General features: G+C 34.9%; 1 pseudogene; it reads left to right on the top strand.

Annotated features, from left to right (window-relative positions):
• Positions 1–426: 426 nt before the first annotated feature.
• LOC105996094 lies at positions 427–933 on the top strand (annotated as a pseudogene).
• Positions 934–16,239: the final 15,306 nt, after the last annotated feature.

The raw sequence follows: 16,239 nt of genomic DNA, 5'->3' as shown, positions 1-16,239 counted from the left end.
ACATACATCCAATGATTTCCCTTATTTCCAATAACTAGTATATTCTGAGAAAAGCAGAAATGGTCAGATAAGTTGATGTTAGGTCAAATGAACCCCAAGATAAGTACTCAAATGGTTTTTCTTTCTTGCTAACATATTTATAAGATGATTTCTTTGTTGCTTTGTATGTCCCTCCCCAATGGTATAACCCCTGTTTTCACTGTATTTGATGTTGATATAATTTATGGAGGGGAAGGGAAAAAACAAATTGTTTAAATAGGGATACAGCTGAACCCATTGCAACAATGAGATGTACAAGACGTTATGTCGAAAAACAAATTTTACAACTTTGGTTGTGGGGGCATTGGAGATGGGAGGGCAGGAATGGTAAGGGGAAACAAAGGAGGAGGCAACAATGCTTGATAAGAAATGTACTCAGAGTCCAAGATGGCTGCGGCCATGGCCAGGTCTGTGCTGTGAGTCTGGAGAAGAACCGATATCCTGCGAGGCTGCGGACTAAGGCAGCTGAGCCAGACCCAGAGGCCTCCTGATTACCCCAGCTTTATGGAGTCTGCAGATGAGAACTGGTTTGTCGAGCGCCTCTTACCCGCTACCAGCATCCCAAAGCCCCCCAAACATAACATTATCCCACGCCTAGTGGCTGGCAGCCTCCCAGAGACCCCCCACCCAACCTGCCCTATTTTGTGCGGCACTCCTGGATGTACAACATTCCTGTCTACTGGGACATCACACATGGCAATCTCCAGATGACTGTGATCCGGAAGGTGGAAAAGGACATCCATCTGGGCTCTGCAGAAGGATATGGAAGATTTTTTGAGCCCACTGCTGGGGAAGGAACCAGTCACCCAGGTTAATGAGGTGACAGGTCCTCTGCAGGTCAAGGGCTACTTTGATGAGCAAGTTAAAACCTGGCTTCTTGAAAAGGGCTTCTGAGCTCCACTGAGCAACCGGTGTGGCTGGAGGCCAGGGGACCTCAGGAGGAGGGAATGGGACATTGGAGCCTTTGGGGACAAGATATAAAGACCCGGGCTAAGGGCTCGGGCTGCTCCCGGTGTGAGGCTGAAAGGCTTTAGGTAAGTCAGGGCTTGATTGAATAAGGGAGAAATCAGACTCCTCCATACAAGGGTCCACTGGGAGAGAGTTGACCCTCATGGGAGATCCACCAGGAAAAACCATTCTCAGGCTAGTTGGGAGGGCATTAACTGCTGTCCTTCCACTCATATTGGCTTGTTTCTTCAGATTCCTTGGATTTACCTGTCCAAATTCTAGGGAATATCATCTGGTGGAAGCAGATGATATTCTGTTTAGGGAGGGTTCACAGATTAAACCCACACATAGAGCACATCTTTTAGCCTTCTGGGGTTCACTGAGATCTTTCCCAGTGCTTGCTCTAGGCCAGACTCGGTCTGGTGGAGGTTGTGGAAACAGGGTCTTGAGTAGCATCTTTAAGTTCCAAAAGCAGTGTTGGAGAAGAGGAAGCACAGAACATTAGCCCCTAGAGAGGTCCCTGCTCCATTCCAAACCAGAGTTGTTTGCCTGACCACGTTTCCAGTGCCACAAGTTAAATGATTGGCTTTGGGCTGGTGCTTCTGAGAACCCAGCCCAAGGCCATCTTGTTAAGGCTGCTGACCTAGAATCCAGGCTGGACAGAGGTTTGCAGGTGGGAGGGTGAAGGTGCAGGTCCTTTACACCTCTGCCGTCCATCCTTCCCACTCGGCACCAACTAGACTTCACACTTGTTCCACCCTCAGAGCCACAGCCGCCTAAGCCCAGAGTTCCCACTCCCACTCCTCCATCCATGCAGCTAAGGCAAGGTTTGGCTCCTGGCTACCCTACTTATCTAGAACCTAAGGCAGAGGTCATTGGAGTTCTCTGGGGCTCAGTTTCTCCATATGTAAAGCAGTCAAGTCTTCTTAGTTGTGGACCCACACATCATCCTCCCTCCTGAAGATTGAGGCCATTCTCAAGTCTACAGCCTGGGCAAGGAAGAGGAGCATGGCCTGGATCCTAGACACAAGTCCCACTGGTCGTTAATGCAAGTTTTTATTTGGGTGTATATACAATTTAAGCTATTAAAACTTGTACAATATTTACAAATTAAATAATCATCTGAAACTGTCAAAAATAAAAAAAAGAAATGTACTCATTACTGTGTTCATGTAATTGTAACCCCTCTGTATGGTATTTTCACAATTAAAAACTTATTAATATAAAAAAGAGCTAGCAGTCTGTAATAATTATTACACTTTGTTGTTTGAAGATATCTCAGATACATTGGAGTTGATTTTAACAAAAGCCATTGCCACTTGTCGACATGTTCACCTGTTCTCTGCCTTGATAGCAGCTTCATAGACAGAATTGGGATACCAAATGATCATTTAACTGATACATAATTTCATATCCATGATTTTATCCCACTTCTAGGTTAAAAGTCAGGGTTAAAAGTCAGTTGTGTTTGTTATATCTCACTATAAATGCAAAATGTCAAAGATACAACAGTAGTCTATAATGCATTTTGAATTATGTATAGACTTTATAGGATAAAGATAACATTAGTGAAAAATTAATTCTTTACAAATAAGTTATTTTAATATGTTACTCAAAGAAAAGGAAAAAATGAAAAGAGAATAAACTACTGATAAGAAAATAGGCACTTGTTAGTTAAAGGTCATCAATGTTATTGGTTTAGTAGGTGACTACTGTTCAATTATGAGTACCTTAGTCTGAAATTCTTTAACTCCTTATGGAAATCTTATTTAAATATTGACTTTTTTGCTTTGAAAATATCGACTATGATATGGCAGCTATTTTTACAGTTTAAATGAAGTTCACTATTTTTTCCTTTTTGTTGTTGAAGTCTATGAGAGAAAATGAGTTAAATTTGGCATGTCCCTCCTGTCACAAAGTGAACTAGACAAAGCAATAACTAAGTCCCATCTCAGTCAAAAATCTGCAATGGGAATACTGGCTTGTCATAAATCTAATCCCATCAGAGTGTTTCTGTAAAAAGAAACAACACACATTTAACCAGGTCTTGTAGCAATCTTCAAGCTGCCAACTCTGTCACAGATAGAGCCATCAAGTACAGCAGAGAAGACCTTTTCTCTTCATAAAAGTACAGTTGAAATATGCAGACTATTTAGCATTGTAGGTATAGTCCTTTTATCAACGTCTCTGCAGTACATGACCTAGTACATTTTAAGGATTAAAACTAAATAAAATAGGGAACTATGAGTTAAATATATACAATGGTATCTCTCCTAAGTTCAAGAAAACTTTTATTTGTAAGTTAAACTAGGTTATTTGGGTTGGAATTCATGAAAACATGGTCATCTTATTTGAAAAATGTATTCTGACATACAAAGATGATGAAAATCAGATAATTATTTTCATAGACTGTTAAGAATTTCATAAAAAATTGAGGATATAGTCTGGTTGTTTTTCAATCATTTCTTTGGAATTGTATGAGTAATATGATCCTTCCACAATTTGGTTAACTCGATTGGAAGTGTATACAGTTATCATAAGTCTGTTCATTTTATGTACATTATTAATTTTATGACAAAATTAATCCAACTGTATTATATCAATAGATGTTTTGAAAGATTTCTTTTTTCTTAACTCATACTGTTTATAGTTGATCATTGATATTGGATAGGTCTACAAAAATTTTTAAACATTCATTGGGATTTAACCTTGAGTATATTAAAAAAAATTATTCAAGTTTCAGTAAGAACATTGCATAGTTTTTTGTCTATGGATGGTCAATGAAAAACACAGCTGGCTATGAAACATAGAGCCTTTCTTACCACATAGTATCCATCTTGATGTGTTCCCTCTAATAGGAGAAAATCACATTCAACTTTCTGCTTGTAGTGCTCTGAAATCCTTATGTATTTAACTGCAATTGAGTCTAAAGTGACTGATAAGGCATGCATTCTAATTACCTATCAACTGAATAGTGAAGCTATTTGTCTAGATTTTCTTTCTTTGTAGTAATTAACTGGCTATCAAGGGTCAGATTTTTCTCACATAGCATCCATTGAAGGCATTCATTTCATGTATTTATATATTATATAATATAAATGAATATAATACATAATATATATTATAAATCAATTTAAAATCACATGTGTACATGAATGCATATATTCTAAGTGCATTTATACTTTAATATAGGTCCTAAAAAGCAATTTTGTGAATACTGTTCTAGAAGTAATAATGATAAGGTATGCAGAAAATGTATGTCTTCTATTGTTATTTTTATGGTGCATAAAGCAACATTTTTAAAAAGTTATTAATTAAACACATGAGTGCTTAATTGTAATGTTTACCTATTCAATTTAAATAAAATTATATGCAACATAAGGGGCAAATGATTCAACTTTTGAGAAACAGAATTCTTTAGTAAACAGAAAGGAGAATTGTGATGAAATTCTACACATCCATCCCAAATACCTTTCGGTCTTGATATCTAAGGCAGAAATATCCAGGGTAAAATTATTTCATTGTTTTAAAATTACATTGTGCATGATACCAGTATGTAACATAAATAGATTTTAGCTAGATATAGTGGCTTTAGTTTGATTTTGCAAGCCCTCAGAAAAGCCAATGTGTTGCACTCTTGTTCCCAAAGAGTTGCTATTGGAAAGCAGGTCAGATGACATGACTATGAAGGTCAGTGTAAGCTCTCCCACTCTCTTTTTGCTCTCTTTACTTTTTGACCATAAAGTCAACACTTTATGCCTGACACACTCTTTCCATTTCTGCCATTTGGAACTGTGATGAGAGAACTTTAAAGCAAAGGCATACTTGATTATAGACTGTAAACTGTAAAACTATGGACCAAAATAAATTTTTGTTTATTTTCTCAGGTAATTTTTATAGTGAAAATTTACTGACACAACATGTCACAAATAATTTAAAAATCCATACAACTGTTTTTTCTTAGTACATAAAGTTTGAATTTTCCTTTCTTCTATTTAATAGGCATAAAGTCATATTCTCTTTGTTATTGTGTGGTTTTGTATAATGTGTGATTATGATGGTCCCTGGAACTGAGTAAGCATATGTTGGGAGCCAAGTGTAAATGTATATTGAAAGTGTGGATGTATTTTAGGTAGAGTACTAGGGCTGGAACTTTCTCACATTGGGTCTCAGATTCTTTGGTAGCTTTTCCATTCATGGCCGATTGCTCTATTACTTAAACCACACCTCTAGTCCTGATGTATTGGCCATTTGATAGAGCTACAAGCATTTCTACTCATGCTGTCTTTGAATGAAGAGCCTCATATCTCAGCTTCCAAAGTACTTAGAATTGCATACTGGAGAAATTGGCACCTGTTTTCTGTATTCCCATTCTTTAAGCATAGAAAACATTTTACTGTCCTCATAATGGAATCTAAAAGGTCTTTGCCAGATCAGTAGCTAAAAATCAATGGTTCCAATTATATGTATCATGCTTGGATTGGTGTTGAAATCAGGGCTACAGCTGATACTATATTTGTCCACTAAAAATGTTATGTTTTTTAGGGTTATAGTTTATTGTCAAGGTGATGTATAGAGATGTTAGAGTTACACAAGTAAGGAAATAAGTACATTTCTGGTCAAACTTGTTACCCCTTCCTTCACTTTTTTCTTACTTTCCCTTTCCCAACATTCCCCCCCGAAAAAAAAAACTGTACAGATAAATTCCAAGATATTTCTGTATGTATATTGCTGTTTCATTAGTTTCCCCGTGTCCTTTCTCTCACCATTCTGTTGTTCATCTTCCCTTCCCTGGTATACAATACCAGGATACCAAAATCAAATACAGTGAAAACAGGGGGTATAACACAGGGGGAAGAATGTATAAAAGAAACAAAATCACCTAGCATCTTCTACATCTCATTGTTGCAATGGGTCAACCTGTATCCTTATTTAAACGATTTGTTTTTTCCCTTCCCCTCCCCAAATTATACCAACATCAAATATAGTGAAAACAGGGGTTATACCACAGGGGAGGGACATACAGAGCAACAAAAAAATCACATGGTACCTTATAAATATGTTAGAAACAATAGGCAGGGTGGGGGTGGGGGGATTGTAATTGATGAAGTGAGATGGAAGGGATGGTAGGGGAAAAACAAAGGAGGAAGCAATAATGCTTGATAAGAAATGTACTCATTACCTTGCTCATGTAATTGTAACCCCTCTGTACAGTATTTTCAAAATTAAAAAAAAACTTATAATAAAAAAACAAAATCACATTATACATTAAGGAAAACAACAACAAAGAAAAACCTCTTGATCCATGTCTTGGAGTTCATTTCACTTAGCATTATCTTGTATGGTCATATATACATAGCTTTGCGGTGTTCCTCTCATCACATAAGATTATCCTAGGCATAAGCTAATTATTGCAAATAAGGGAAACCAAGGGACCTATGTTTCTTTGGGCCTGGCTTACTTCACTTAATTATTTTTCCAAGTTTTTCCATTTCCTGACAAATGGGACAGTGCCATTCTTTCTAATGGAAGCATAGAATTTCATTGCACGTGCAGGCATGCACACACACACAAACACACACACACACACACACACACACACACATTTTCCATCCATCTATTGAGGAGCATCTGGGTTGGTTCCATATCTTAGATATGGTGAATAATGCTATAATAAACATAGTTGTGCTGGTAGTTTTAGTATGGCCTTATTTGTGGTCATTTGGGTAAATACCCAGAAATGGGATTGCTGGGTCATAGGGGAGCTCTGCATGTATGTAGTCTTTTGAGGAACCTCCATACTGCATTACAGAGTGGTTGAACAAATTTTCACTGTCACCAACAGTGTAGTATTTCCTTTTGGCCACACCCTGTCCAGCATCTGTTGTTATTAGAGTTCTTGATTATATTCATTCTTACTGGGATGGTGTGGAATCTCAATGTTGTTTTGATTTGCATTATGGCCACAGAAGTTGAGCATTTCTTCATGTGTCTATTGGCCATTCTTATTTCTTCTCCAGAGAAGTCTAAGTCTTTAGTGCACTTATTAATGGGGAGATTGTTTAGTTGAGGATTTTCTTTTGGGGGATTTAATTTTTGAGTTCTATATATATTTTATTTTATTTTATTTTTTTTGCGGAGGAGGGGGTCAGGTCGTGGGGCCTGAACTCTGGGCCTGGGCGCTGTCCCTCAGTTCTCCAGCTCAAGGCTAGCACTCTATCACTTGAGCCACAACACCACTTCCGGCTTTTTTCTTTTTGCTTATAGTGGTGCTGAGAAATCAAACCCAGGGCCTCTTGCATGCAAGGCAAGTACTCTACCACTGAGTCACCTTCTCAGCCCTCTATGTATATTTTAGCAATGAGGCTCTTGTCTATTGTATGGCTAGTGAAGATCTTCTCCCAATCCATGGGCTTTCTATTGCTCTTGCTAGCTATTTCCTTTTTCATACCAAAGCTCTGCTGTTTAATGCAATCATATTTGTCCAACCTTTCTTTGATTGGTTGTGTTTCTGGGTCTTGATTAAGAAAATATTGGCCTGTGCCAAGGAGCCCTAGAGTTTCTCCTGTTCCTTCCTGTAATGTTTTGAGAGTTTCTGCTTTTACCTTGAGGTCTTTGATCCATTTGGACTTGATTCTGGTGCAGAATGACATATACAGATCATAATATGTTTATTCAGTTCCAAATGATTTAAGACAAAAATTAATACTACATTATGTAAATATATTTTGGCAGATATCTCTTCATTTCCTCTAGAAATATTATTAGTAATAGCTTATTCTTTTAGACAGTGTGAGGCAGTTTCAAAAATTTCTATGCATCCCAACTCTGTATTGAGTCAATGAATGGCCAATATGTGACTCCCTAGTATCATATATATATATATATATATATATACATACATATATATATGTATATATATAATGTAAATTTGAACAAGAATATTATTTATTACTTTCTTTAAGATGTCAGTAATAGTGAATATGATATTGGGTGCACCATTTGCCTTATCAATGTGGAATTTATATTTAATAATCTGAAGAAATTCTGAGTATTTCTTTTTTTTAGTAAAATTATAGTTTAGTAATTACCATAACTTCTGTGGATTAGTATTGTGAGGATATTTTTTTCTTTGAAGCTTTTGGAGATGGGAAATTCCTAATATGTTTCTATTTTATCTCCTGACCTATACAGTCATTCATGTGTAATGAACAACAATTAACTCAGCCAATAAGTTGATTTTAGTCCATTAGTTTCCTTTTTAAGTCTTAAAACATCTAACAGAACCATCCTAATGATTACTATAGTCCTTATATTATTCAACAGCCATAAATGCTACTTATTTTAACTTTTCTGATTCATCAATGGTGAAACTCTTAGTATTTTTATTATATTGTATATAAGAGTAATCATTTCATTTAATATAAACAATGGCTAGTTTAGTATGTCTAATGGGTAGTTTGTTTTTTTTTCCAATTTTTTTTAATTTTATTTTATTTTATTTGTGAACATACTGTACAGAGGGGTTACAATTGCATGGGCAGGATAATGCGTACATTTCTTACCAAGCATTGCAGCCTCCTCCTTTGTTTACCCTTCCCATCCCTTCCCAGCCTCCCCCCCCCCCCCCCCCCCCCCCCTCCCCCCCCCCCCCCCCCCCCCCCCCCCCCCCCCCCCCGCACCGACGTTGTAAAGCTCGTTTTGGACATGACAACTTGTACTTCTCGTTGTTGCATCAGATCCACCTGTATCCTTAAACAACTGGGTAGTTTGAACTGTGTTAGAATCCCTTCTTCCAAAGAGGATATTCTTAGGAGAGGATCACAAGGGCCCAATAGCTATTTGCATGTGATCACACAAAATGATGCTTATCAAAATGAACTCCAAGTAATGGGAAACAGGTTTCTTATTGTAGTTTTTGTGTTTTTCCCTTTTTGTTGCTGTTTTTTTACTTTGGTATCTTTCATCTTATATGTAAATTTCTCTGATTTGTGGAGGAGAGAGGGAAGCACAGATATGGTAGGACAAAGGGTGAACTCTTTGAGCAGTGATACTCACTAGATACTTCATTGAAAATGAACTATACAACTTATGAGGGAGGAAGGTGGGGAGAAAAAACCTAGGAGGAAAGGAAGGAAAAGATAACACTTCAAAAAGAAATGCACTCAGTATCTGATATGTGTAACTGTAACTAGTCTATACACTGCCTTCCCAATACTACTTATTACCTTGCATATGTAATTGTAACCCCTCTGTATGGTATTTTCACAAAAAATTCTTATAAAAATATATATAATAACATCTTGATTCTAACCTTTGAAAGGTCATTTCTTATTTGGGGGGAATTGCTATGGAAAACAGGGAATATTAGAAAAGACATATGAGTGAGTTTTATCAAATTGTCTACTGCTATAGAAAACAGGTTATTCCTCAAAGACTTTCAAAAGAGAGAGAATGAAGCACATAAGTACTTAAGAGGTTCAATGAGGGTATTTAAAAAAATAAAATTGGACATATTTTCTCTTTGGTGGATCTGAAAAGTTTATATCTCTAGGTTCCATATCTACATGAAGTACTGTAGATGTTGCCTTCTTTCTGATATATCCTTATTTCATGGTCTTTGGGCCAAAAAGATGTATGTCAATGAAGAGTACAATTGTGTAATGAAGAACTGTAAGACCTACTTATATGAGGGTGAACATATTCAAGGTTAGATCATAAAGATGTTGAATAGCAGGAAAGAATATGAAGGAAACCTATTTAATATTTTTGGCATTTATGTGTGTGTTATATAATATATTATACATAATATATCATATATACACATTATATATATATATATATATATATATATATATGTTAAATTCATAAGTATCATTAGATTTTGGATTATCTTGGATTATCCAAATTGTACTATGCACTTATATACTTAGTTCAAAAGACTGTCCTAGAAGCAGGGCAAGTCAGGAAAATGGTAAGCGTAAAGAAAATAGCCATTTTTAGAGAGATAACATTGTATGTATTACCAGCAAAGAGATCCATTCTGGAAGCTAATAGTAGCAGCCAGTTCATAGCTAGCAATGATCAAAGTACTTCGGTCCTACTACTTAAAAAATATCCCCTAAATACTGGATTCTGCAACACCCCTAACTAAGTTGGCTTTGAAGACCCTCCCATAATTTCTTGGCAAGAGTTAAAGTAGCTCAGTTCAAATTGATTTCAGCTCTTTAAAATTTGGAGTAGAAATTCTAACCAAGCTTATCTGGAATTCTGAGCCATGACTATAAAATAATGCATTTATGTTTCTTGAATATGTTAAATATGTATTAATATAATATCAAAAGAAAAATAATACAGAGAGAGATCAAAATCTATGAAAACAAGTGTTCCCACACTGAAATTGTGTAAGCTGATTTCAATAGCAAGGCTAGGAAAAGAGGCAGCTCTGAGGGAAGAAGAAGTGACTGATCCATCTTTGAAGGAAGGATAGAATCTGAAGTAAAGAAATATACCCAATAGTTTCTGTAGATAGGTTCTAAGTTATAAGAACTCAAGTGTGAATAGGAACAATGACTCAATATTCTAAGATATTGTGACAAGAGCTCTGGTATTAGGTAAGGAGGAAAGTAATATTTTAAAAGAACCTACTAAACAACCTATGACACAGTCATTTCTGACACTTAGGAAAGTCTAAAAATGTTGACTACTCAGTATATTGGCCAGTCAATGAAGGTTTTAGGTGAAATAAATTAAGTTAAAGCCGAACAAAAACTACATGTCCAACCAACATTTTCTGTGATAATCAGTTTTATGTAATAGTTAATAATTCTACCAATAATAATAATAAAACTTGTTTTTTCCTGCACACTGTCTTCCCAGATGCACATTTCTGGGTCCTGTGTGAGTAAAGGAGTTTGACGTCATCTTAGATAGCCAGAAATGCCTCTATTTTATAGATGTCAGTGACCTGCACCAGGCTTAGAGTGTGTTTTTTTTTTAATAAAACAAAATGCTTAAATAAGGATACAGGTGGACCCATTCTAACAATGAGATGTACAAAACACTATGTTGAAAACAAACTTTACAACTTCGGCAGGGGGAGGTGAGGGAAGAGGAGGGTAGTTGTGGAGGTGGGAGGGAAGGGATGGTAGGGGAAAAACAAAGGAGGAGGCAACAGTGCTTGATAAGAAATGTACTCATTTCCTTGCTCATTGTTTTTTACAATAAAACATGTACAAAAAATTTAAGCCAAGGAAATAAAGATATTACTTTTATAGTTAGAGAATCGTCACAAAAGATAACATTTGAAAACAAAATAAATAATAAATGAATTAAAAAAAATAAAAATGAACCAAAAATACTGCTATGTTGAAAAGGAAGCAGACATCCTGTTACTAAACAGTCATTGCTTCTTGAGGTGGGCAGATCAGTGGTCTTGACTCAGCCTTCTACATTCCTTCAGAGAAGGATACTTCCAGAAGATTATGGCAGATAGCTATGACAGTTTTCAAGAAAAGCAGAGGAAGGAGCCTGGTACTCTTCTACTCAGTTAATGAGAGGATTTGTCAAAATATAGCAACAGATACTGAAATGCTTTTAGATGTTGGTTCTGGAAAATCCTGGCACAGTTACATACAAGAGAATTGACATTAATGCATTTTTCTCATGTGTAAGTAAATGAGCATATTGATATTAGTAAATTATTGGACAGATTTGTAATAATATATGAGAATAATGAATGAAAAGTTGTAAGGGTAATCAGTATATTAATGAGACATGAAAATAACAGAAAATGTAGACAAATAAACATTACATATCTTACCTCATTAACTACTTTGAAACAACATTATTTTTAATGTAATTAAAAATTAATAAACAGAAGAGAACAAAAGGCCCTTAGATTGTTTTTCCCCTCTTTGCTTCCTTCCTTTCTTCCTTCCTTCTTTTTCTTCCTTTCCCTTCACCTTCCTTCCTTCATTTCTTCCTTTTCTTTTCCTTCCTTCCTTCCTTTCTTCCTTCCTTCCTTTCTCCCTTCCTTCCTCCCTTCCTTCATCCTCCTTATCCCCCTCCTTCTTCTTCTTCTTTCTTTTTTTAATTTAATTTTATTGCAAAGATGCTGTATAGCAGGATTACAGTTACATAAGTAAGGCAACGAGTACATTTCTTATTTCTTTTTCTCTTTTTACCTCTCTCTTTCTCTCTTTTATTGTGCTGGTCTGGAGCTTAAATTCAGGGTTTTCGGCACTGTCTCTTAGCTTTTTAACTCTGGGCTGTTGCTCTACCACTTTAGTGACAACTCCACTTCAGGCTTTTTGGTGGATAAATGGAGATGTCTCAGATGCATTTCTGGCTATCTAAGATGGCTTCTAACTCCAACACATGTATCTCAGCTTCCTAAGTACTTAGAATTATAGATGTCAATCACCTGCACCAGACTTGGAATGTGTTTTCTTAAAAAAAAACATAAGCCAAGGAAATAAAGATATTATTCTGTATAGTTACAGAATTGTCAGAAAAAGAGCACATTTGAAAACAAAATAATAAATTAACAACAACAACAAATAAATAAAAATGAACCAAAAATGCTCCTATGTTGAAAAAGAAGCAGAATAGCAAAAGGAAGACTCGATGGCTCATGAATTAAATATATTTCAGAAATATTTGCCCATGTGAACATGTTCACATGTTCCCATATACATAAAAAAATAATTGAGAATTTAGGGGAAAGAAAATCAATCACTCACTCTGGAAACTTAAAATCCTCTTTAGGAATAAAGATATTGGGAAGGGTCAAAAAAGAGTAATATGATATATATTTCCAAAAATGGTAGTTGTTTTCAACTAAATGATAATTATTATAAATTAGTATAAATAATAAAAGCCATCTTGGAGAAAACCAATTCCACCTGAAAATATAGTGTGATTGTTTAAAAGATTAAAATATGCATGTTTGAAAAATATTTTAATTATACTTCACTATTTTTTTTAATTTTAAGTCGATAAGAATGATGAAAAGAATTAAAAACTCACTTTGTCTTAAAAGAAAATTAATTATGTTCAATACTAAATTACATGTAAATGGTAAAGGAAGCTTGACAAAACTGTAAAGAAAAGTTCATCACTGTGACAATGTACATACAACTTAGTTCATTTTTATTTTTCGAGGTCAAGAGAAACATTAAGAGATAGGAAAGAAATTAAAGATAAAGGCTTTTGATATGTGTATAAGATGAGCTATATCATTAAAATAGACCAGTAAATGTTAAGTAAACGAAACTATGAATGGAGAAACTATTTGGGAAATTCATGTTTGAAAAACATTCCAAATAATAAAGGAGAGCACAAATGATAAATTAAAATAACACACCTGTAAAATTGTTTTCATATTATAACCATAAATTGCATCAAGGAATATTAAGAAAATTAGTTAAATAAAAGGACTGTAAGAATAGATATTCACTTATTTTGGAGAGAGAAACATTATTTATTTTTTTAAATTTGGATTTCATTTTTAGGGTATTAGTTCATTCTTCTTTTAAAATGAAGAACTAAAAAATGTAGATTGATGATCAGTAAATGAGTAGGCCAGCTGGTCAAAAGAAAGAGAGAGAGAGAGCGAGAGAGAGAGAGAGAGAATTCTTTAATTCAGATCCCTACACAAATGCAGTTAACCATACTAAATCAAACTGTAATACACTTTTAAGGTAAGAATAAGTACTGAAAATATAAAAAAGAGCATGTTAGTAATATGTCCTATAATATCTCTATAGATAGAGAATGTGAGCAAGATGTTTATAAAATAAAAAATTACAGAATAATAATAGACACTTTATCATGGTAGCAAGACGAATATTTGGAATTTTAAATTTTAAGTCAGAGAAGGTAAGTGTAGTTAATTCTAAAGCAACATAGAAAAATGCCATCTTCAAAATGCAGCCTCAAGGCTTCTGTTTTTGCATGTAGTTGGTTTTTTTTTGTTGTTTTGTTTTGGTTTTATTTATTTATTTATTTTTTGGTCTTGGGCCTTGAACTCTGGGCCTGAGCGCTGTCCCTTACCTCTTCAGCTCAAGGCTAGCAATCTACCACTTGAGCTACAGCTCCATTTCCAGTTATCTGATGGTTTATGGGAGAAAAGAGTTTCACGGACTTAACTGCCCGAGCTGGCTTTGAATCCTGATCCTCAGATCTCAGCCTCCTGAGTAGCAAGGATTACAGGCTTGAGCCACCTGCGCCCGGCTTTTGCATGTAGTTTTGTTTCTCTGTATGTTCATTTCAATGTTCATTACTGTAACTGAAAACTAGAAATTATAGAAATAAAATGTATTCCAATGTGAAAGCTTATATTAAATCATTTTCTTCCTATGTTTTGCATTATCAGTGAAATATATATTATCTCTTTATTTGAGTCAATCTGAACTTATACTCAATATACAAATTTTAACTAACTTTTTATATGGGCTTATGTTTTACACTTGGACATTTTTTAAGTATATTTCAAAATTTATTTGACAAGTGAAAAATATTTTCTCACAAATTTTGAGTATACTGATACATATTTTGTGATTCTAAAATAAATGTATTATTGGGTCTTCTATTCCATACATATTAAAAATCTTAGTTTTATTGGGAAGGTTGGTTTTTATGTATTAAAACTATAATAGAAGCTACAACAAAAATAATTATGGAGTAAACAAATAACTCAAGTGTCAAAAACACATTTCTCAATTTCATTGGTACATTACAAAACCACTAAAGTGTACAAATTCCTCTATAAAATATTTCCTCTTAGAAAATAGTTCCTTTTCCAAGTGCTGCTGAATCAGAACTGTAATCCAAGCTATTCTTGAGGTTGAATTCTGGGGATCTTGGTTTGAAGTCATCCTGGGCAAGAAAGCTAATTAACCGAAAGCTAGCTGTGGAACTGTGGCTTAGGGGTTACACTACCAGCCTTGAACAAAAAGTTCCAGAACAGGCTCTGACAACAACCCCCAGGACCAGTGCAAAACTGAAGGCTCTTTTGCTTACATCCAGGTAGTGTATTAATACACTTTATATAATCCTAGTGGTTATTATATCACCTGCTTTGAAGAATTAAGATTGCATTTGGAATGCCATGCTTTTGTTGGCAAGATTTCTTTTTATGTCATTTGTGGCAGATGGGATACAGCTCTAGATTATAGGCTTTAGGAAAATTAACTTTGATTCCCCAGAAAATATTTGCCAAGGCCTACAAGTTTATTCTGTTGTTTAAACTTTGGATAGGGCAGTTACTTCACATAAATAAATGAGTGCAAGTACCTAGCTAAATGCTAGAACTGGAAAAGACAACACAGAATTATCTGGTTTAGAAGTTTAATTTTTTAAATAAAATATTTCTCATCAATATCTGGAGGCATCATTTAGTGAGTGATTTTTGGTGGGATATATAAGGAATTGTCACTATAAAGGGAATTTGTATACTTGGAATTCTAGGATTAAAATGAAATTTTGAAATTGGAACTGGGAACAGTTAGCTGTAGAACTGGTATAAAAATGTTTGATAGTTGAAAAGATATTTGTGTCCTCTAAAGCTTGATTGTGAAATTGTTGCAAATAAGTAATGTGGAGTATAATATGGACTTAAATTAACTAACATTAAACATCTAAGCTAATGTGCAAAAAAAAAAAAACAGAAATAAAAGAAAATGGAATAGTAAGGCTCATGTCGTCCAGGTCACATCTTCTACTGGCCATTGTTTTCTGGAAAATGGTGTTCATAATGGTCCTTGTAAGAGTAGCTATGAGTATTAGCCCCCAAACTTTAGTTGGCTGTATATCATACATGTTTTGCTATTATTTATATTATTGTTAACTGTAGCAAGATCATGCCAACATGTAGATTTACATTGTATTTAAACGTGTATTTATTCAGTCTTGATTAAAAAGATCCCTCTTTATTGAATATAAATCAATGATACAGAAGTAGATCAGACTCTGATACTTGTAAAATCTATAGTTTGTTGTTCCAAGTTTGTATACAAATGACTAGTCCCCTTAAAAAATAATGCCCTACTTTTGGGCATTTACCCAAATGTTTACAAAGAAGACCACACTAAAGCTACCAGCACGACTATGTTTATTGCAGCATTATTTACTATAGCTAAGACATGGAACCAACCCAGATGCCCTCAGTAGATGAATGGATCAAGAAAATGTGGTATATATACACAATGGAATTCTATGCCTCCATCAGAAAGAATGACATTGCCCCAT

This window comes from Dipodomys ordii, unplaced genomic scaffold (assembly GCF_000151885.1).
Source record: "Dipodomys ordii isolate 6190 unplaced genomic scaffold, Dord_2.0 Scaffold126, whole genome shotgun sequence".
Lineage (NCBI taxonomy): Eukaryota > Metazoa > Chordata > Mammalia > Rodentia > Heteromyidae > Dipodomys > Dipodomys ordii.
This window is presented reverse-complemented; position numbering and strand designations above follow the sequence as displayed.